This window comes from Coptis chinensis, chromosome 1, assembly GCF_015680905.1.
Source record: "Coptis chinensis isolate HL-2020 chromosome 1, ASM1568090v1, whole genome shotgun sequence".
NCBI lineage: Eukaryota > Viridiplantae > Streptophyta > Magnoliopsida > Ranunculales > Ranunculaceae > Coptis > Coptis chinensis.
This window is the reverse complement of record NC_141456.1, coordinates 60343832-60366051: the sequence shown is the minus strand read 5'-3', so window position 1 is coordinate 60366051 and position 22220 is coordinate 60343832. Positions and strand designations below refer to the sequence as shown.

Genomic DNA, 22220 nt, shown 5'->3' with positions numbered 1-22220 from the left:
TGCAGAAAAAAATATGCCCTTCACATATATTTAAAAATGCTCTTCATAGTTTACTCTTTTGTTCTTATTTATGTATTTTCATGCTACTCATCCTTACAAGAATTTGGTTTTCCATTTTATTTTATTTTATTTTATGAAGTATGTTTGAAATTAATTTTTGAATAACTCGGGAATTCGTATTTTATATGTTTATAGTAAAAAAAAACGTGAATCATTATGAATTATTGAAAAGTGCGAAAGTATTAAACGTTTAGGCCTTCAAAAATTCCATTCGTGTATTATTCGGAGAATTGCTAACAATGTTATCAATATCCTCTCTCTTTCTTGTTACAATGTTTCACTTTTTATCAGTTTAGTTTATATTAATTTTGAATAGAGAAATTTAGTTTGTAACAAGAAGTGGATCAACAGCCCAAAAACCAAAAGTATTAAACCTTCTCTTACACTATTTATGTGGCGCCAAAAGCGAACCCATTCGATCAAACTCATCTAAATGGCATGTACCATAAGGTCCATTCTCACATTTAATCACAAACTCAATAACACGACCCTTACATAAGAAAACCAAAGTTAATTATCATATTTTGGAAATTTCTAACAACTAAACCCTCTCGGCAAGTTCCACTCCTTCCTTGTCATCCTCTTTTTGACGAAATTGTATAGGCTTGAATGTATAGAACATAGCGCATATCAGATAGTAGACAAAATTTAGAATCTGCAACGCCGTGATTAACCAGTAGAGGTTCTCAAGTTTCCCCTTATTAAGGTTAGTGTCTGGAAGCCAATTTGATCCATCAGGCTTAGCACTATACTTGTGTACAAGTGTTACCAAAAACGTACTAACATAATTCCCAATTGATATTGATGTCCAAAATAGGGCAGCAGCTGTGCTTCTCATGCTCTCAGCCTCTCAGGTACTTGATCATATAAAAATTCCAAGTGTCCAATTGACATGAAGGCTTCAGCAATACCATGAAGGCCATATTGAGGAACAAGCCAAAATACTGACATGGGTATGGTAGCGTGGGGTTGGTCTATGAGGCCATGAGCTATGGCAACATTTTTACGTTTGATTTCAACAAAGCCAGCAACTAATGTGGCTAAGATGGAAATTGCCAAACCAATACCCATACGTTGTAGGAATGTAATACCTGTTGGAAGTCAAGTATAGCAGCGAATTAAGTTCAAGTACTTTTATGTGTCAAAAAATTTGTACTTCATTTGGGATAGAACATAAGGATATTGTACCTCGATCAAGACCGGTGACGCGACGTGCAATGCGGATAAGAACACGATCATAAAGGGTTATTGTAGTGAGCATGGAGACTATGGTGAACACAGACATGGAACCAGGAGGAATTTGGAAGGAACCCTTGAGGCGACGATCCATTGTTCGAGCTTGTTGTAAGGAGAATGTGCCTTGCTGTGCATAGGCCGTGATGAGGAGAATTCCAGAAGCCCAAATTGGGCCCATTCTTATTATGGATTTCAACTCTTCTACTCTGTGCACTGTACATAGCCTCCAAAGATTAGGTGTTGGTGATGATTTGAGATTGTCTTCTTCAGTCACAATTGCTGCCCTACCTAGAAACCTACATTGGCAAAAATGAACCTCCATAAGTAATCAAATTTGTAAGGAGGAAGTTTAGATCATGACCAAATTATGGCCCTATTCCAAGTATATCTAAGCAATCCATACTTGAGGTGTGTTTAAGTAGTTCTTTCATAAAACTTGATGAATGCACGCAAGCGTAAAATAGGGTAAAAATGTCAATATAGTAAATGAACATGGGAAAAACAATCAAAACAAAAAAGTTAGGGGGCAAATTGTCCATATATGAAACAGAACAGGGGTAAAGCAATCTATATAACAAATTAGGGAAGGGTTGGGCACGATCCGACGGTCCAAACACTTTCTCAGAGTTTCACCCTGTTTATGACCTGGCGGAATCTACGGATATTTGGTCATATGTCTCTTTAGTTAACGCAGACCGGCACACAGTATCGCGATTTCCTCCAAATAAACCAACGCCTCCCCCTTTTTATTTTCTCCTCACTCTCATCCCTACCGCGCTCATTTCTATCACTCCAAATTTCACTCTCATCCCGACCAACACTCCATATTTCAATTCCTCATCCATCTACCTCTTCATTTAACCCATTTAAATTGGTTTTGGAAAAGTAACTATTCCTCATCCAAGATCAGACACTACTATATTCAGTTGGCATCAGCACTACAAGGTCAGACACTACTACACTACTATTTTTTTTTTGGTTGTATAGAAGAAGAATGGTTGAGGCGGGTGGAAAGTTTGAGGGAGAAATAATTACTAATATATATATATCACTTTTACCGATATATATATTTCACTTTTACCGAATTTTAATGATAAATTGTGATATGAGTTAATTACCCTCATTGCTTTAGTGTTGTCTGTTCATTTTGCTGGTTTGGTGTGAATGGTAAAATTGGTATTTTAGGATTTCAAAATGAAATGTAGGTGCTTTGTTTGGTCCACAATATTGAATCGTTTCTTCTCTCGAGTAAACCTTCCACATGCTATGTCATTGAATTACTGAGGATAGTGTTATTAATTTCACCAAATCATTTGTTCACAATTGTCAACAGAATTACATTCCAATATCAATGAGGATAGGTAGAAGATTAGCAGTGCCCTCTGAATACTTTATTTTGAGACGCTATCCCAGAGTCACTTAAGGAATGGAACTACACAGCATTGATCCATTTTTGTTGGGGTTTTGGATGAATTATTTAGGCTGCCTTGATCAATCTCGTTGGGGTGGCATCGGCGTCACACAACGTCACTGAGAGAATGGCGCACATATTTGGACAGCTGCTGATCGATTGAACGTTGCCTTCCCCCTAATCGACACTAAGAAAATTGGCCTGCCACTCTGCCAGTTGACCTTCACACTTCCTGGTGACCTTATTTTTTTAAAGTTAACTTTCTTCGAGCTCGAACTTTCTTTTCCCACTTCTTTTTCTCAGAGCTCAAGGCTAAAGCAAAAATCCAAATATGTACTTACAAGGATCTACATTGCTGGATTCTGTTATGTGTGACTATATGAACTGCTTTATGGGCTTTTCTCCAACTTCTGTGACACTCCTAAAGAGTCTGCATGATGACCTTGCGCGTCGGGGACGCCGAAGGCGCACGTATCTGTGTCCCAAAGTAGAAGTTAGTTGTTTTGAAAAGTATAGCTGGTTCTCTGGTTTTTCAAGGTTAGGATTATCAGTCGTCTGAGAGTGGAAACAGTCATGCTCCTATAACTTCCCTTTTCATAGTCAGCAACAACCCCCTTTCTCCTTTCTCTCTACCAAAGGACCCTTTTTCTCTTTTATCCTTTCTCCTTTCTCTCTACCGAAGGACCCTTTTCCTCTTTTATCCTTTCTCCTTCCTCTCTACCGATGGACCCTTTTTCTCTTTTATATAATGCCTTATTCCTTATATTACAGTTGTGCGTTCTTATTAATATAAACAAGTTTTATATTGAAGCAACGTGTATTTGTAGTTTCTATAGTCAATAACAAAAATAATAACCGCAAATCACAATAACGTACATTTATTATTCAATGTATTTGTAGTTTCAATCGTATATAACCAAATTAATAACAAAAAATCACAACGACATACATTTATTATTCAATTGTTTTTTATACTCATGCATTATATGAAAAAATATCCTCATTCTAGCTTTCACATAATGTAATTATAGGTATGTTATGTAGACATGTATCCTTGCTGGACATGTATTCTTTATGTGGCATCTTACTGCAGTATCAAAAATCAATGTTTCTTATAGCTAATTACCATTTCTTCTCTTTTCTCCATTTTAAATTTTGAGTGTACAATTTCTATGAAGGATGAAATTGATGGTGGACAAGGGAAAACGGCCAATGGACCCATTTAAGGATCCTTCAAACAAAAAAATTAAATATTCGATTCCTACAACAGATAGGTTGAACCTTCAACCACCTCCTGGCTTCCAGGTATTCTTGTTGTTTCTATTACATTGGTTCGTTAATCAACATGGTACTTATTTCTTACTGGTCTCATGATTTATATGTTTGCTTCTCTATTTATTTTGGGTTATGTATATAGCATCCAAACCGACCAACCGTAGACAAGGGAAAACGCCCAATGGACCCTTCTCTTGATCCTTCGAATCGGCCGATAAGTACCTCTATCCCTCTCCAAGATAGACTCAACCTTCAACCACCTCGTGGCTTTGAGGTAATTGAATTGCGGTCTTATGTGATTTATTATACTAACTGTTGACATTGCACATCAAATTTGCTTTAGATTTTCTCCTTCTCTAACTTTTTCTTTGTTCTTTATATAGCGGCCAAACCGTCCAAACCTACAAAACAAAAAACGCCCACTGGACCATTCTCTTGATCCTCTTAACAAGAAAAAACGTGTCTCTGTCCCTCCACAAGATAGACTTACCCTTCACCAACCTCATAGTTCTCATGTACTAATACTCCTACAATGTTTCCCTCTCATTATCTACCCAATTATCCTCTTTTTCTATTTTCTTATCATTTACCTATTTGCTATGTCACTTGTATACCTTATCTTCGGGTGTTTCTTTACATATGGGACTTCACGATACCATATTGCCATATATATTATCTTTATTTCATATACCTTATATGCTTTATAGTCGTTTCTTTGCATATAGTAGTTATATAGATTTTACCTGTCCCTCCACAAGATAGACTTACCCTTCACCAACCTCATAGTTCTCAGGTACTAATACTCCTACAATGTTTCCCTCTCATTATCTACCCAATTATCCTCTTTTTCTATTTTCTTATCATTTACCTATTTGCTATGTCACTTGTATACCTTATCTTCAGGTGTTTCTTTACATATGGGACTTCGCCGATACCAATATTGCCATATATATTATCTTTATTTCATATACCTTATATGCTTTATAGTCGTTTCTTTGCATATAGTAGTTATATAGATTTTACCTTTGAAAATTTGGTTTATGTTTATCTCTGTTCCAATTTCAAATTCTATTTTGTTTCCTCTATGCTCTTATCCAATTACACCAACTTATCTCAAATCAGACGATTGACTACAATTTGCCCAATCAAGTACAACCATCCCCTTCTCCTATCAAAGACGTTCGCCTAACAAATAGAATTATTGCACAGTGTGCTCGAAGGGAAAAGGAAAAATTGAATAAACATAATGGGCATCAAACAATGGCCCATCGATTGTCTGGTTTTGTGGTGGATGTCCACCCTCCAATTCTAGGAACTCCACCTCAAACTGTCAGGCTTCTACCTCAGCATAGTCCAATCACACCTCATTCCACATCAACTAAACGACTCAAATCTACGGAATCTCTTAGAACATCTCTCTCTGTTCTTAATCCTATTAGGTTATTTACACTGCTTGAAGAATGTACTCATGTTGATTCAGCACCTGTAAGCAATAGGTGAGTCTCGTATGTCATTTTATTGGTTTTCCTTGCATTCCAATTCACACCTCACCTTTATTAGCTTTCTACAGCACATGTATTCTTAGCTCTGGTGTTGCGTTACCAAATAATGCAATTCCAAATTTCAGAAATGAGTCTTTAGGATCAACGTCGTCTTACCAAAATGCAAGGTATAGCACCACAGAGCTCTTTACAACTTTCACTTCATATTTTCTACTTTCCAATATTTTCTTACCCATATAAGCTCCCTTGCAATGCGTGTAACCTCATTTCGTCTACATCAAGCTTCCCTGATGCAATACCACATTTACCAAGTCTACGTTCTGAGTCAATATCAGCTAACCAAAATTCAAGGTAATTTCTCCGCTAAAATGTTTGCAATAATAACAAATTGTTTACACCTCAGTCTAAATCCTTTTAATACTTCATTCTTGCGTAGACCACAGTCATTCCAGCATACTACACAACCGTTCTCTAAACGTGTTGATGCCATGAGTGAAGATGACGATGAAGATGCAGTCGACTACAATGGGGATGTGCACACGACTCATAATCCTAACCGCCCAGTTGAACAAGGAAGACACTACTTGGGGAAAATGGACGTTCAATGTCCATTTTGTAAGGCACTTCATTGGATGGATGAACGATTATCAAAGTCATCACTGTCACGTCCTCTTTTTGGGAGATGTTGTTTACAAGGAAAGATAAAGTGTCCTCCTTTGCAACCACTGCCACCTGCCCTTAAAGCCTTATACGATGGGAATGATCGGAAGACAAAGTCATTTCGAAGATATATGCGACAATATAATCAAGTTTTTGCATTTACAAGTCTTGGAGTACAAGAACACTTATTTACTGGACGGGGTCCAAGGCCTTTCACTATTCACGGTGAACTGCGACATCGCACCGAAGCTTTAATTCCTGACGCGGGATATCAAGCTACTTATTCTCAACTTTACATCTATGATCCCAGTCTTTGCACTAGTCGTTCTCGTCAACCGTAATCCTAAGCTCAACACGGATGTCTTGAAAATCATTCAAGCTACTATGCTCCAATATAACCGCTTTTCGATACATATCGCCACGCGTATGATGTTCTTAGATTGGCTTCTTTTCGAGCATGGTCGGGGACTTCAATGTACCGCTTATTTACATTACATTGCTTCAAGAGACAACGGTTAATGCGATTACAACTTACCAACAGCAGATGAGGTTACTGTCATTTTACCCGGTGATGGCAGTGAGCGAGCAAGTATGAGAGACATTGTCATTTATCTTAAAGGAGGGCAAGAATTCATGCAAATTAGTGAGTGTCATCCAGCTTACTTACCATTGCATTATGTCCTATTGTTTCCCCATGGGGAGCTTGGATGGACACCTGAATTGCGGCGTTGGGACTCTTCAACCGCTACCACCACTAATGATCACTTGACACAGATGAATTTTTATTCTTACCTACTGTTTGATCGCCCCACAGAGTACTTAGCTATTTTGCGAGGGAGAAAGTTGTTTGAGGAGTTTGTGGTGGACGGATGGGCATCAACCGAGCAAAACAAAATGTGCTACTATAGGCAACAACAAGACAAGCTCCGTGCAGAACTATATCAAGGTATCACTGATGTGTCAGTTGATGCTATCAATCCAAATCAGATTGGAAGGCGAGTCCTACTACCATCATCCTGTATCGGCAGCCCTAGGCATATGTTTGAAATTTTTCAAGACTCCATGGCAATTACACGTTACAACCACCATCCAGACATATTCCTCACAATGACTGCAAACCCGCAGTGGACGGAAATTCTTGAAGCATTGTTTACAAACCAAACTGCTTATGATCGCCCGGAGGTGGTTGCCCGTGCTTTTGAATTGAAACGAAGAGCTTTGATGGAAGTAATCAAGAAGCGTGGTGTCCTTGGTGTGGCAGTTGCTCATGTTTACACCATTGAGTTCCAGAAATGTGGTCTGCCACATATGCATGCACTTATATATCTTCAGCATTCAGACAAGATCCGAGTACCTGCACAAGTGGATCGCATTGTATCTGCGGAATTTCCTGATCCTGACACTGAGCTTGAATTATTTCGTATTGTACTAAGATGTATGGTTCATGGCCCATGTGGCCTTAAAAATCCAAACTCTCCTTGCATGGTTAATTGTCAATGTAAATATCATTATCCCCGAGCTTTCACAGATTGTACAACTATGGATACAAATGGATATCTCTCTACCGTCGTCATGACAATGGGAAGTCTTATTTTGTTAGAGAACATACAGTTGATAATAGAAATGTTGTTCCTTACAATCCTTACCTTTCTAAGATGTTTGATTGTCATATTAATGTTGAAGTTTGTGCAGGACTTACTTGTATGAAATACATTCACAAGTACATATTTAAAGGTAATGACAGAACAACAATTGTGTTGAATGAATTGGATGAGATCAAGCAATATTTGGATGCGAGATATATTGGTCCACCTAAAGCTGTTGTGAGATTGTTAGGAATTTCTTTACACGAGGAGATTCCAACAGTTGTGAGATTAGCCCTTCATCTCCCTGGAATGCATCGTGTTGTGTATAATGCTAATGATTCCATGCATGATATACGGGCGAGGGCAGAGAGGCAACAGTCAACAATCAACTCTTACACATATCAACAAGTGCCAGAACACTACGTTTGGATCAAGCAACACCAAAATTGGAAATTCCAGGAACAGGGGTTTGCTATTGGTAGAATGTATTTCGCGAGTCCTAATTCTGATGAAAGGTTTTACTTACGCTTGCTTCTAACCGTCGTGAAAGGGCCACAATCCTTTGATGATCTGAAAACGACTGGTGCTGATTTACATCCAACTTTCAAAGAAGCATGTATTGCGCGCGGACTTCTTGAGGATGATAGTGAATGGTAGCGATTAATGCGCAAGAGGCCTCAACCATGCAGACTGGCTATCATCTTCGTTGACTATTCTGTGTTATTCTCGCAGAATGCAATCCTCTATATCCCCAAACATTGTGGCATGATTTTTGGGAGAGTATCTGCGACGACCTCTCACATAAACTTCGCACCATCTTCAACATTCCAAAACCTACCGAAGCTGAGGTCCAAGATTATGGTTTATTTCTTCTAAATGAGATTCTCATAGAGTCAAGTAAACTCCTCATTAATTTTCCTACTATGCCACTATCAACCACCAATTGGAATTCAGTTGTTGGTAACCGACTTATATGGGACCAACGACAATTTCAATATGATCCACAAACTGAAAAAGCACATGGCAACAGAGTTCATTTAAATGTTGAGCAACACTCGGCATATAAAACAGTCCTGGATTCTGTTTACCAAAATCAAGGGACACTCTTCTTTTTGAATGGGGCAGCAGGGACAGGCAAGACTTTTGTCTATAACACCATTGCTGCTACGTGTCGGATTGAGGGACATATTGTTATTATGGTTGCTTCATCCGGAATAGCTTCATTGCTATTGGTGGCGGTCGGATGCTTCACTCAACCTTTTGCATCCCACTGGACATTCTTGATACCTCGGTTTGTGGGTTCAATAAGAATTCACCGCATGCCCACTTATTCAGGGAAACTAAACTTATTATTTGGGATGAGGTCTCAATGCAAAATAAGTTATGTGTTGAGGCAGTTGATCGGACGCTTCGGGATACTTGCAACAATAATAAGCCTTTCGGTGGAATTACAGTTGTTCTTGGTGGTGACTTTCGCCAATGCCTTCCAGTTATACCCAAAGGGGTGCGAGAACAAATTGTGCGTGCTTCTTTGCGGTGTTCTTTCCTCTGGAATCATATTCGGGTTCTAACTTTGGTACAAAACATGAGATTAGAACATGGGAACTCTGCGAATATGGGTTTCGCAAATTTCTTGATCGAGGTAACCACTTATGTATTCTGCTTTCTCCTCTTTTGTTTCAAACTTATATCTATTAATCTTTTTCTGTCTTCCTTCATTTAGATTGGAAGTGATCCAAGTGAGACGGTGGAACTGCCATCGACAATTCGTCAATGTGCAGATCTTCGATAACTAATTTCTGCTACATACCCTCACCTGAGTCATGCTGCCACAGTCACCCCAGGATATTTAACTGAGCGTACAATTCTTTCGGCATGTAATGATGATGTCAATGAAATTAATGCAACAGCTTTGAATATGTTTCCAGGAGAAACGACTCTCTTTCTAGCTGCCGACAAGATGGAGGATGCAGAAGCAAATAATCCAAGTAATATTAATCAATACCCAAATGAGTACCTAAACACACTTGATCCAACTGGTCTGCCACCATTTCGTCTTAACCTTAAAGTTGGTAGTCCTATAATGTTGTTGCGAAATATTGCTCCCAGAGATGGACTATGCAATGGAACCCGATTGGTTGTGGTACAATGCAAACCACATGTTCTTTTTTCTAGCATTTTAACTGGTGAAAAAGCGGGCAATGAAGCTTTTATTCCAAGGATATCTTTGTTACCGTCGTCTTCCGATTTTCCTTTCCATATGACAAGAAGACAATTTCCAGTTCGATTGGCCTATTCAATGACTATTAATAAGTCTCAAGGACAATCAGTGAAGTATGTTGGTATTGACCTCCGCACGGAAGTTTTCAGTCATGGTCAATTGTATGTGGCGCTCTCAAGATGCACTTCGGCGGACAGGATCAGCATTCTTCTGCCTCCAAATGCAGAAAGTCAAACCGCGAATGTCGTATACCCAGAAGTTTTGCTATAAACATCTTCAACGACAAATGTGTAATATCCCTTTTCCCACTTAGTTTATTTTCTTTCGCTTTGTTTTCGTAAGTGGACACTTTTGTTCCCTGTACTTTACCTTCTTCGTAACATATGAACAGGGCCGACTACTACATCTTTGGATGTGTTTACCCGAAGCGATAGATCTTTCTTCACTCTCTCGCAGGTACGACTTCTTTTCTTTATTGAAAATAAAAAAAGACTATTGATTTATATCATATAATATGTGAAAATTTTAGGTTTGATTATTGATTTAATGACGTCATATATTTAAACTGTTGCTAATTTTGCACTCTTTTTTATCAGATTTTGTAGGTAGGTACTTTTTTTTTTAATAGAGAAAAGAAGAAGGATGATTTCCAGTGAACGTGTTGCAAATTTGGCTCTTGCAGGTATCTATAATTTATCTTCTTTAGTAAATCATGGTTTCATTATGTAATGATGATTTACTGTTGATTGGTGTAAAATTTGTGGGGAATTTTAATAGATTGTTCTGTTGAGGGGTTTTATGGGATGTGAGTAATTCATTTTCTTGTAACTGTTATGTTTTTTGGGGTTGTATCGAGTGTGTGTAAAGTTTGAGATAATAATTGTAGTTTACAAGAATGTGTAACATACCGATTGTTGAATTGTTTTGTGAAGTTAATAATTACGAAAGGAGAGAAATTATGAATCTCATACAATAAATTTTTACAGGTTTGACGTTAGCACCTTTGGTTGTAAAGGTCAATCCGAATCTGAATGTGATTTTGACAAATGCCCGATGGTGTATGTTGGTTGTTATTGATCGATCAAACCAACACCTCCTACCGTAAGCACGCTTTGTTAGCACAAGCATGTTCTCTGATTGTGATTTGACAAAGTATCGATATTTTTTTTTCATCTATCCGAGTTTTCACGCGTTTTGATCATCGCAGAGACGATGTCAAATGAGCATGCTATGCACTTCCCTTTGATTGGGAGTGCAATGTTGTTGTCACTGTTTTTTGCTCTTCAAGTTTTTGTCAAAAGATTTGGTTAATCTTTGTACTCACGTGTTACTTCTTTGTACTTGGGATCTTAGCACTTTCGTAAGTTTTTTTCCCTTTTTCTTATTTTTATTAAGGTTATTGATATACTAATCAGAAATTGTCTTTGTCTAACTTTTTTATTTTGCTATGAACAGTGCAACATTATTACCTGCAATTAGGCGTTTTCTTCCAAAAAATTGGAACGATAACATAATAGAGGCAATGCCATGTTACGTTGCAAAGAGAAAAAGAAAACTCGGAGGTATGATCTTTCTCAGTCATTTAATTCTCTTCCTTTGCATATTTTAGGTAAATGATTCTCTGAATCGAATAACCAATTGAGAGTATTGAACAGATTTTATAAGCACATTTGATATGAATCAAGAAAGGCCACGGCTGATACTAGGAAGCGGGTGAACGGTCGGTTTGTCGAGGAAAGTGAAAGTCAAGGTGCTGATGAGTAGATGAATTGGATTGGATTGGGAATGAGCATTTACGAATGTCTATGTATGCTTAATAACTATGTGAAATCCCAAGAGGTAAGTTGATGTAATGCTGCTCACATGTCGGCCATCTCAGTTTGGGAATAATGATGGCTGACCCTTCTATATGGTGCCATTATTCCCTAATGTTGTATTAGTCTCTGAATATGCCTAAAATATGAAATGGTAAGCATCTGTACATAGTCTTTATTTCATCTATTTCGAGAGATTTATATGTCAAGCAGTTAAGCCAATCTAGGCCATTGTAAATTCATTAGATCTTCGTCTTTTTTATGACTACTCTATCTCCATTTTTGCCTTGGCAAATCAGTAAATCTTTGTTTTCGGGTGATTCTGTACTCTGTCAAAATTGCCAAGAGCCTCAGCAACTAAAGTTAAATACTTACATAGTTACATGGATGAAAACCTGCAAGCCGTGTTCAACCCCGACTCGCAAATCAAAGCAAGTAACTGAAAATATAGGTTATTATGGAATTGGCAAACTATGTAAAGATGATGTGATTCCTTTTCTTCTGCGTTTTTTTTATGTTCTCCAGGTTTACGAAAGGATTCAATATTCAAGAAAAACAGGTTGCCTATGCCCAAGTACAAAAAACACCAACATACATTTATTTTTGTCAACGTCAAATTCTATATGATTTTTTTTTCATGATCTGACCGCAACTAAATATAATTTCCATTGTTTTTGAACATTACCTTTAGCTTGGTGTTGATATGTTTTTTTAATTAAAGACACCTTCGCGCCGGAGGCGCCCGTATCTGTGCCTTACGGCACGGGTAAACCCTAGTCCTAAATAAATCAGGGGCTAAATCATCCATATGATATATGATAGAAGATCAAGGGAAAAACATTAATTTAAAACAGTTCAGGTGTCAGAAAAAATAGACCAAGAACCTAAGAGATTCCTTCATAAAAAATTAGTAAAGTACTATTGTAGTACTGTAGATAGGCCGGCGGGATCTTGGAGACTAGGAGTCTAGGACACACTTCAAATGTGTTAGTTACACAAAAAAACAAATGTGTTGATGAAAAAGCCCATTTTTTGTCCATGTGGAGAGAAACTACCACAATCTAAGAGGCCCGCCCAAACCACTTTGCATTTGACACAAGTACACAGTTGATTAACTCCAGTGGATTAATTGACTAGTAAAACTTTAATGCTTTTTTTTTGATAAAAGAAAAAGTAAAAGAAAATGTGGAGAGAAACTACCACAATCCAAGAGGCCCGCTCAACCCATGAGGTATTTACTTGCCAATATTTATGGTTGTTCATCAAATGGGGCGCGATATATGTTCGTTTGCATCTCAACATAAAACTAATATCCATTTAATCTTTGCTGCTTATAAAGAACTTGACCAATATATTGCCGAAACACTATTTTTCTCATTTTCTTCTTCATGGTATAATATATCCTTTATCAGTTTTGTATTTGTAATCACATTGACAAGAAATGTGGTTGTATGGGAAGCCACACTCTTAAAGGTTTTTTTTAGTGTGATTCATAACTATCTATTTGCTTCTTGACTTGCACTAAAACTTCGTCATTGTTTTAATCATAGCAAGGATGTGGCATATACCTACATTTTATTCATTAAACTTCCCTCTTCAATGACTGAATAATTTTTGTATATTTATTGAAAAACAAATTAAAGTGATACCTATTATTACCTATTATAAATATGTTACGTTGTACTGTCGTAACGATTTATGTGAGCGATGTTTGCCTCTTTTTAGTCTTTCTTATCTAAACTAATTTTAATATCGAAGCTTGAGTATAGTGATTTTTGTGTCTAATAGTAATAGTAATAGTGGTTTTATCTTGAACCCTCTATGTCTTCCAGCTCTGACGTCATTGTCTCCTTGCTCTCTACCCACATCAAGGATGAGCTAAAGTCTATTCCAAAGAGAAAGCTGGTTGAATAAAAATGTGGTGGCTAATCAATAGTCAGGTGAAGTCCCATGTTGTTTATACTTTTGCAGTCATATATATCACATGTGATGTCTCGTCTACCTGGATCATTTGGCATCAGAGATTAATACTCATTCATATTTTTTCGCTTGGAATTTTGTTATGTACATACTTCATTTTGTGAATTGAGTATACCTCCCCATGTCATTGCTTCACGCCTCTATCACTAAGTTCCCCATATACTAAACTGTCATTATGTATGTTTTGATTTGAGTGTGGACATCTTTGGGATACATTGTTTTGTTACTTGATGTCAAGCTCACATATGTCATTCAATTGATTGCATGCCACTGTTCTTTATTTTTTTTTCTCACTTTATCTATCCATTGCAAATGGATTTTCTTTTTTCCGCATACTTGTTGCATCAGTGATTGACTAGACCTTATGAGAAAACCTAACATTTTTTCTCTACCTACAAGAATGGGTGGGTTAAGGAGTAAAGGAGAACAAAATCTTGAAGCGTCTGCTTGGACTACTAATTAATTGTTGAGTAGTTAAACTTGCTATCTTTAATTAGTAGTGCATCTCAGATTTTGTCAAATTAACAATTGTTAATAACAGAACTCTGTTGCTAACTAGGGGAGGGCCTGACTAGAAGTGCATCTCAGCAGATGGGCCGAGCAATTGACAGCCATATGGAACTCATCGAATAAGCAAAAAACCAAGATTACCAAGCGACATGATTTTGCTAGAGTGAAAATACTATCGAAAAAGACACCCACAAAATCTCTCGCTTCAGTTGAATACATTTTCTTTCGTAACGTAACGCATGAGTTGACAAGATGACAGCTGCTTTCTCACTAACAACACTCACATGATCCCATAATTTTATATCGTGTTATGAAGTTATGATTTCAGTTCTAGACTTCTAGCATAGATCGAATTCTTACGGTCCTATTGTCAGAATGGTTTTCGATGAAGGCTTTGATGAAACCTTGATGAGAACAAGTGAGCAACCGAGGCTTGTGCGCGTGTGTGTGACTGTGTGTTCTACTTGTAAGTTTAAGGGCACATCGTAAAGTTTTGTCTTACAATGAGTACTGGCATATGTTTTATCATATCGACTTGGATCGATTATTTGTACTACGCTACTGCATCTAGTTTGTATGTTTTATTGTTTCCAACTAGCCATTAATGAGCGAGGTGCCAAGACCTGATAATGTTCGATTGAAGTTACTTCATCATTTTGATTGCATTTTTTTATTTCAAAATCTGGTTGTATGAATAATCCCATGAATAATTGACGATGTTGCTAATTCATTGTTTCTTTTTTCAATAGTTTTCTTAATCATTTTCTATTTTATTATTATTTATTTTGAACATGAGAGTAAGTCAGATGATAATAATGTGCTAACCCTAAACTAATGCAAATTATATAACTCATTACTAAGGGCATCCAAATTAATTAATCACAAAATCAAAAATGAAAAAAAAAACTTGGATCACGTCCAACCTAACAGAGTTGCTCTTAGCATTGTCGTCTAGTGGGGGGTGTCATGTCAGCCCACAAAGTGTAAAGTTCTCACCATAGTATAAAATATCAGGATATGGTAAAATATCAATTCCCAATTTATGGATATGTATCGTGGATATATTTTTCTCTTTGAAAATATTTGACATTGTTTCATAGGTAAATATCATAAATATACCTAAAATATCGTGGATATTATGGATATTTATTGATATATAATTTATATTTATTTGAAATATAATAGTAAATATTAAATAAAATTATTACCTACACAAAATATCGCCAAATATTACTAAATATCATAAATATCATAATATCACAAATATTTACAGTTTTATATATCTCTAAATATATCATGATATTTATATATCTTTTGTTGAAATATAGATATTTATTACGAAATATCGCAATATATCAGAATATTTTGTAATATGGTTCTCACTAGGGGTGGGCAATGGGCGAGGTCGGCCAGTTTAGCCTAAACATTTAAAGCCGACCTAATCCCTAAATTTTTTAAGGGCTTTAGGGTCGGGCTTTAGGCCCTAGCCTATATATTTTTCTTTTTTTTTTTACATCGGTTTTAAAACTCATTTATATTACAAAAATGTCTGATAATCTACAAACTCAAAGTCCAACCAATCTAAGTAATAATCCTCAGATAAGTCAAAAAATTTAAAATGCACATCCACAATCTAATGAATCAAGACATCGAGAGTTGAATTTGTTATTCCTTGTACTCAAACCTCACTAAAATTACATTTAACATTGAAATACATAGACAAATAATTATATTATCATTTTAAAGGAAGAAGTAATAGATATAAAGAAGAAACAAACAAATAGTTTTGGTTAAGTCATGGAAGTTGTTAAACTATTTGTAATATCATAAATTATTTCTATAATAGATTCAAACAAATATAATATTACCTTTCTTCTAATTTAAAAGTGATTCAAGCTCAGATATATGGAAATGAAAATATTGGCTTTTGAACAAGTGATGGAGAAAGGTTTGAGATTATAAATGTCATTTTTCCGACAAAGGGTGTTTTTGGTTTCTATGTTTCAAATGTCCGCTCAGATTTTGCTTTAATGGTGTGGAAGGAAACCTTTAGTTTTAGACTTGGCTTGGATGTGAATAAAAATATAATTTATAAGAAATAAGTGAGAAAAGAAATTGAGAATAATAAGTTATGGACTTTGACTTGATGATCAAAGGAATAAAGTCTTATTTTTTATTAAAGCTAGTGCTTCATTGTTCTTCATGGCTGCTTAAGTTGACAAGTTTTTGTTATATAAAACAAGTTATTGGAAGTACTTTGGGTGTAAGTGATAAATTACAAAGGACAATGTTATTTTAATTGAAAATATTTAACAAAAGAGTTGGACAATTATGGTATGTGTATTTATAGTGAAAGTATGAAACGGGGGCGGTTAGGGCTTGGTTAGGGGTCGGCCTATGTTTTAGAATCTTAGCCCCCCTCGCCTCTAAAAGCATTAGGGCCGGGCCGGGCCGGCCCTAAACTCTGTGAGGGCTTTAGTTGTAAGGGCTTTATAGGGCTTAGGGTCGGGTCGGTCAGGGCCGGGTTAGGGTCGTTAGGGCCAAATTCCCACCCCTAGTTCTCACACACTAAAATCATTCGAGCAAAAATCCCAAGGAGCAAATCACATTAAATACAAATTGATATAAGTAAAGAAAGTTACCTAAGCTGATTAGAATGAAGAAGCTTTCCGTCAGTAGATATGGCAGCATCAAGTTCTTCATTTTCATACAGCATATTGGGATCAGAAACCATGGGCACCTTTCTTTTCTTAATAGCAGCAAACAATCACTTGTATCAAACGGGTAAATGGGCTTCCTGAAGGATCAATATTTCGATAAAGTGGGTACCCTATTAAGAAAGCGATTATAGAGATGCCCATAGCCATAGAGGGGATCCCGAGTCCCCATCCCCATCCAATGTGGTCTTGAATATAAACAATAACTGTGACAGCTATAAGGATGGAAAATCCCATGCAGAAATAATACCAGTTGAAGAAGTTTCATGTTCTAGTCTTTTGTGTTGGATCGGATTGATCAAATTGATCTGCACCAAATGATACTACACACGGACGAATTCCTCCTGAACCAATTGCTGTCAGTGCTAGAGATACATAGAGTATGGCTAGTTGACCTGAACTAGCCACTATGCACACTTGATTATCTTTACATGGTGGTGGTCTCAGACTAGGAAGAACTGCTGACGTAGTCAGGCTTATCATTCCCTAATTACAGGATTTACAGCATGAACAAAGTCAATCAATAAACAACTATTTCGATAGAATGAGGAACATACAATTTTTGTTTTACATTTTTGGATGTCGTCAAGATAGGTTTAAGAAAAATCAATATAATTATATTGTATACAATATAATCGCATGTACTTTATTACAAGCCTGAGAAAAATTAATATTCTGGTCCTTTAAAAGAGATCTAGAAAGTAAGCATTGTTGTTAATACAGAGGGTAGGCCTCCCGATAGGCCGATAAGTAACTTGACGACTATCACAAAGAAGCTAAAAAAAGGTTTTTTCTTCCTTGCCCGCACAATCTAGATCCACTCTACCAAATGCAAGAAAAACAATTGCATTTAGCTAGATATCAATAAATATATACTGATAGAGACTTTACCGAGGCTATGCTACATTATCAGCAAATTTCAATGGTGGAGAGACTGAGAGAGGATGACGATAATAATGGTGGTGATGGACTAGGGTCTCGGGCGGTGGTTGGGTAGAGGTGGCAATTGGGCCCGGACAGCCCAGCCAAGGCCGGCCCTAATCCGTTTGAGCCAAGTATATATTTGAGCCGGTCCGGCCCAGCTCTAATCTAATATCAGGCTGAGTCAGGACTAAGCTTATATTTGAGATGCTAAGCCCAAGAAGCCCCGTCAAGTGTTCAGGTCATCGACTTTTTGCATACAAATATTAAAGGAATTGGGTGACGGATAATACATTTGTTTTTTATTTGTCTTTTTAGGGCATCTCCAATGGGGAGTGTAAACCGTATAGAGGGAAATTTTACACCCCAAATATAAAAAACTCTCCCTAATGGGGGTGCTATACCGTAGGTGTATTAGCTAATAGAGAGGGTGGGGAATTCCCCCTCTCGCTATTAGTTAATAAAAAGCACGGACGTCACTTCAACACAAGTGACGTCCCAGTTTAAATTAAAGAGGGACGTCACTTGGAGTGACGTCCGAGTTTAAAATCTATTTTTTTTACACTCTTCCATTGGAGAGTATAGAGTGTAGATATTTATGAGCTATACAATACTATATAATTAGAGGTGTAAAATCCTAATGGCACCTACGTGGAGCCTAGGTGGAGGTGTAATTTTACACCCCCCATTGGAGATGCCCTTACACCGAAATTTCTTATTTCTTAGTATATCTCTATAAATCTTTGACCCCAATAGATGTAGGGTCCTATTACTGCCGGACCCCAATTTGTGTTGGACGGACTCCCACAAAAAAAAACAATTATTAAAAGTATGTCATTGGTTTCAAAAAATCCAAAAAAAAAAACAATTATTATAAGTATGCTATTGATTCTCAAAAAATTGAATTCGAAACCCCAAACTTAAACGACCGGGACTTTGAGTCGTTTGGACTAAGTCCCAAACGACTTGGCCACACCGTTTGGGACTTAGTCCAAAACGACCCAACCACACCGATCAAGAGTCCAAAAAACAGAACTTTGATTTTTTTTTTCAAAGTTCAAATCCTAAACGACATGGCCACATCGTTTTGAACTAAGTCCAAATGGTGTGACCATATCGTTGGAGACTTAGTCCAAACGGTATGGCCATATCGTTAGGGATTTTTCTAAGTCCAAACGGTGTGACCATTTTTTTATAAGTCCAAATCCCAAACGACATGGCCACATCGTTTTGGACTCAGTCCAGACGGTGTGGCAATGTCATTTGGGATTTGAACTTTGAAAAAAAATTCAAAGTTCTGTTTTTTGGGCTCTTAACCGGTGTGGTCGGGTCGTTTAAGTTTGGGGTTTCGAATTCAATTTTTTGGGAATTAATCCATGGCATACTTGTAATAATTGTTTTTTTTTTGAAACCAATGGCACACTTGTAATAATCGTTTTTTTAGGAGTCCGCCTAACACAAATTGGGGTCCGGCACTAACAAATACCTAGATGTATATATGTGTTTTTAATTCACGCTTTTTCACCAATAATTATTGGTTTTATGTCTTGTTCAAGCTATAAAACAAAATGAAAATGTAGTAAAAATGAAAAACAAATTATATTTAACTACTACAAACAAGGTGTGAGTGAAGTTACACCTTACCAAAACAATGAGTTGAATATAATCATAAAACACATTTGAAATCAAACAAATTAGGGCTTATTATGAGGTCGGGTTTCGTGCTGGGCTTAGGGTTTGGTATTTAAGTCCAAACCCTAAATATGTAATTAGGGCTGGGCTGGGCTAGGCTAGCCTAAGTGTTCATATTGGGCCGGGCTTTATCAGGATTGGGCCATTTTTAAAAGGTCGGGGTTTCAGGTGAAATCACCACTCTACACAGGTGGGGAGATATTTTATCTACTAAATCTAAAATACTTTAAAGATTACGCCTCTTATCTACAGTGGGGCAATAGTATTTTATTATTTTTTTAATGTATCTCTTGGTTACTTGGTCATTTGTTATTTGCCCATCTATTTTTTGATATTTACCTAATTTATCCTATTTAAAAGAGAGAGAGAACAGTTGTTAGGCATAAAAGAGAGAAAGATATGGTTGGATGAAGAGAGGAAAAAAAAACGTGCATAGAACGTACACCATTCTAGTAAGGATTTAAGGGACACTTTTTCAACCATTGGATATTTACTCTACTTGAGTACTTGACAAAAAACTTCGTGTCAGTTACGTACACCTCCAACTCCTCATTGAATGTACCAGGCGGATAATCTGAAACTAACTCATCTCTATCTTCCCCATGCGGCGCGCAATTTTAGGCCTGACTCATTTGTTTCTTCTATGATTCTATCTAATCATTTGTCCAATACCTCAAAAAGTATGGGAAACAGGAAATAAGTTTTGTAACCAAAACCATGAGAGTATAACCAAAGTACGTATAGAAGAGTACTTCAAAATAGCAGAGAAAAATGTGATTAAAAGATGGAGATATGTGATGGTATTCTCTTAACTATTTGGTAAATGATCGATGCGACGGTAATGGTCCAAAATCTTCCGGCGAATGAATCTGCAATAAAGGCTCCTAGCAATGGTGTCAAGCTTGCAGTACCACCAAAGTTGGTGAGAGTATTCGCTGCTTTCGTTAAGGGCAAGTGCAGCTGTAGTGTCAAGTAACTAATCATGTTAGCACCAAACCCAACCACAGCCAACTTCTCAGTGACTTCATTTGCTATACACAGGAAGAACACAAAATAAACACCTTCAGTTCAATTCAAATAAGAAAAACTTAAGAAAATGATCGGCATATATTGATAGAGATTCAATACCGAAGATGAAGGGTATCGTTCGCATCCCTCCCTTTCTTCTTTCAATTTGACTTTGTTTTTCCTCCCTTTTTTTCATCACTGTTCACTCTCTGTGAGCTGAGCTGTCTGCATGGTGATGTTTTAATTTGGACCATTGAACCCATAATTTATAACTTGTTTGAAAACTGTAGATAGTAAGTAATGTAACCCTCATTTTTGGTTTGTCTGTATTACAATATACAAGTTGGTTATTCTAACCTTCTAGCTAGCTGTTCAAACCTACACTTACTGGATTTTCATTTTGTGATAAATACAAGTAAGTGGGATAAAGAGAAGTGATGTTAGATCCCTATGGAGAGAAACTCCAACAATCCAATAAAGGTCCACCCAACCCACTTTGGATTTGACACAATTTCTTAACTCCAAAGATGACGAATAAAAAATTTACTGAATAAGCAAAAAAACCAAAAAAAAACAAGAGAAAAAAAGGTAAGACGCCAAGGTATGGTCATTTACTAATCTTCATTTGAGTTAGAACTTAAAAGGGAATTTAAAATCAAGAGACAAAAACAAAAGCCGAATAATTTACTGTTAATCATCGAATTAGCAACTGTAATTCAACAAAATGCTGTTGCTAACTAGGGGAGGGCCTGACTATAAGTCTATCTCTGGAGATGGGCCGGGCAATTGACAGCCATATAGAACTCATCCAATAAGCAAAACAAAACCAAAAAGCTACCAAGGGCGACAAGCCGACATGATTTTGTAGTGTGAAAATAGTAAAAGACTATTGAAAAAGACACCCACAAAATCTCCGTCACAGAGTAATCTAATGGATTCAGTTGACTGCATTTTCTTTGTAACGTATGAGTTGGCTACAAGACAGCTGCTAATCACAAGATCCCATAATTTTATGTCCTGTTATGACTTATGAGCGGTCCCAATTTGTTCACCGGCAATTATGCCGGTAGATTCTACCAGCACTCTCATGGGTCCACATGCAAATCGGCAGCTGGTTATTATGCACTTAAATTATTTTCTAATTAAACTTATATAATCAATAAAATTTACCCAAAAGGAAATGTGAACAGATAAATCCAACCATATCATTTGCATTTGTGCTATTTCTTCTCCACGAAACCAGATTGCAAGCCTATCTAATGGAACTTGTAAAGGAGCGTTTTGGTTTTCTTTGAGGTTTGTGAAGAAAGGGGGAAGAGGGTTGAGATTCTCTGGAAAGACCGAGTTTGCTTGTGAGCGAACTGCCTACGTATCCTCTTGTTGGTTTTTCTTCTCTAGGGGAGAGAGAAATCAGGTCCGACGTAGTTCAAATAGATGGTATTTATAGGCTAAAGGAAAGGTCAATCCGGGTAACACGCGGCGTCTCTATTACACACGTGTAAGGTGGAGATCGTGAATGAGTGTTGGGCTTATATTACTAGTCATGTGTTTGATTGGGAGTTAGGCGCGGGTAAGCCTTATTTCCCGTGGTGGGAAGTACAAGTAAGATTTTGGTAATGATTAGCCC

At 37.0% G+C, this 22220-nt stretch overlaps 1 long non-coding RNA gene and 1 pseudogene across 2 annotated transcripts; one reads left to right on the top strand and one right to left on the bottom strand.

Moving 5' to 3' along the window:
* Nucleotides 1-504: 504 nt before the first annotated feature.
* On the bottom strand, nt 505-20986 carry LOC147524774 (protein NRT1/ PTR FAMILY 3.1-like; annotated as a pseudogene). The gene is made up of 5 exons (XR_015220830.1): nt 20714-20986; nt 20399-20616; nt 16898-17458; nt 1249-1592; nt 505-1151 (listed from the first exon to the last, which is right to left on the bottom strand). The product of XR_015220830.1 is annotated as a protein NRT1/ PTR FAMILY 3.1-like (transcript).
* LOC147524775 (uncharacterized) lies at nt 11225-11946 on the top strand. The gene is made up of 2 exons (XR_015220838.1): nt 11225-11311; nt 11407-11946. It is a non-coding gene; the product is annotated as an uncharacterized LOC147524775 (long non-coding RNA).
* Nucleotides 20987-22220: the final 1234 nt, after the last annotated feature.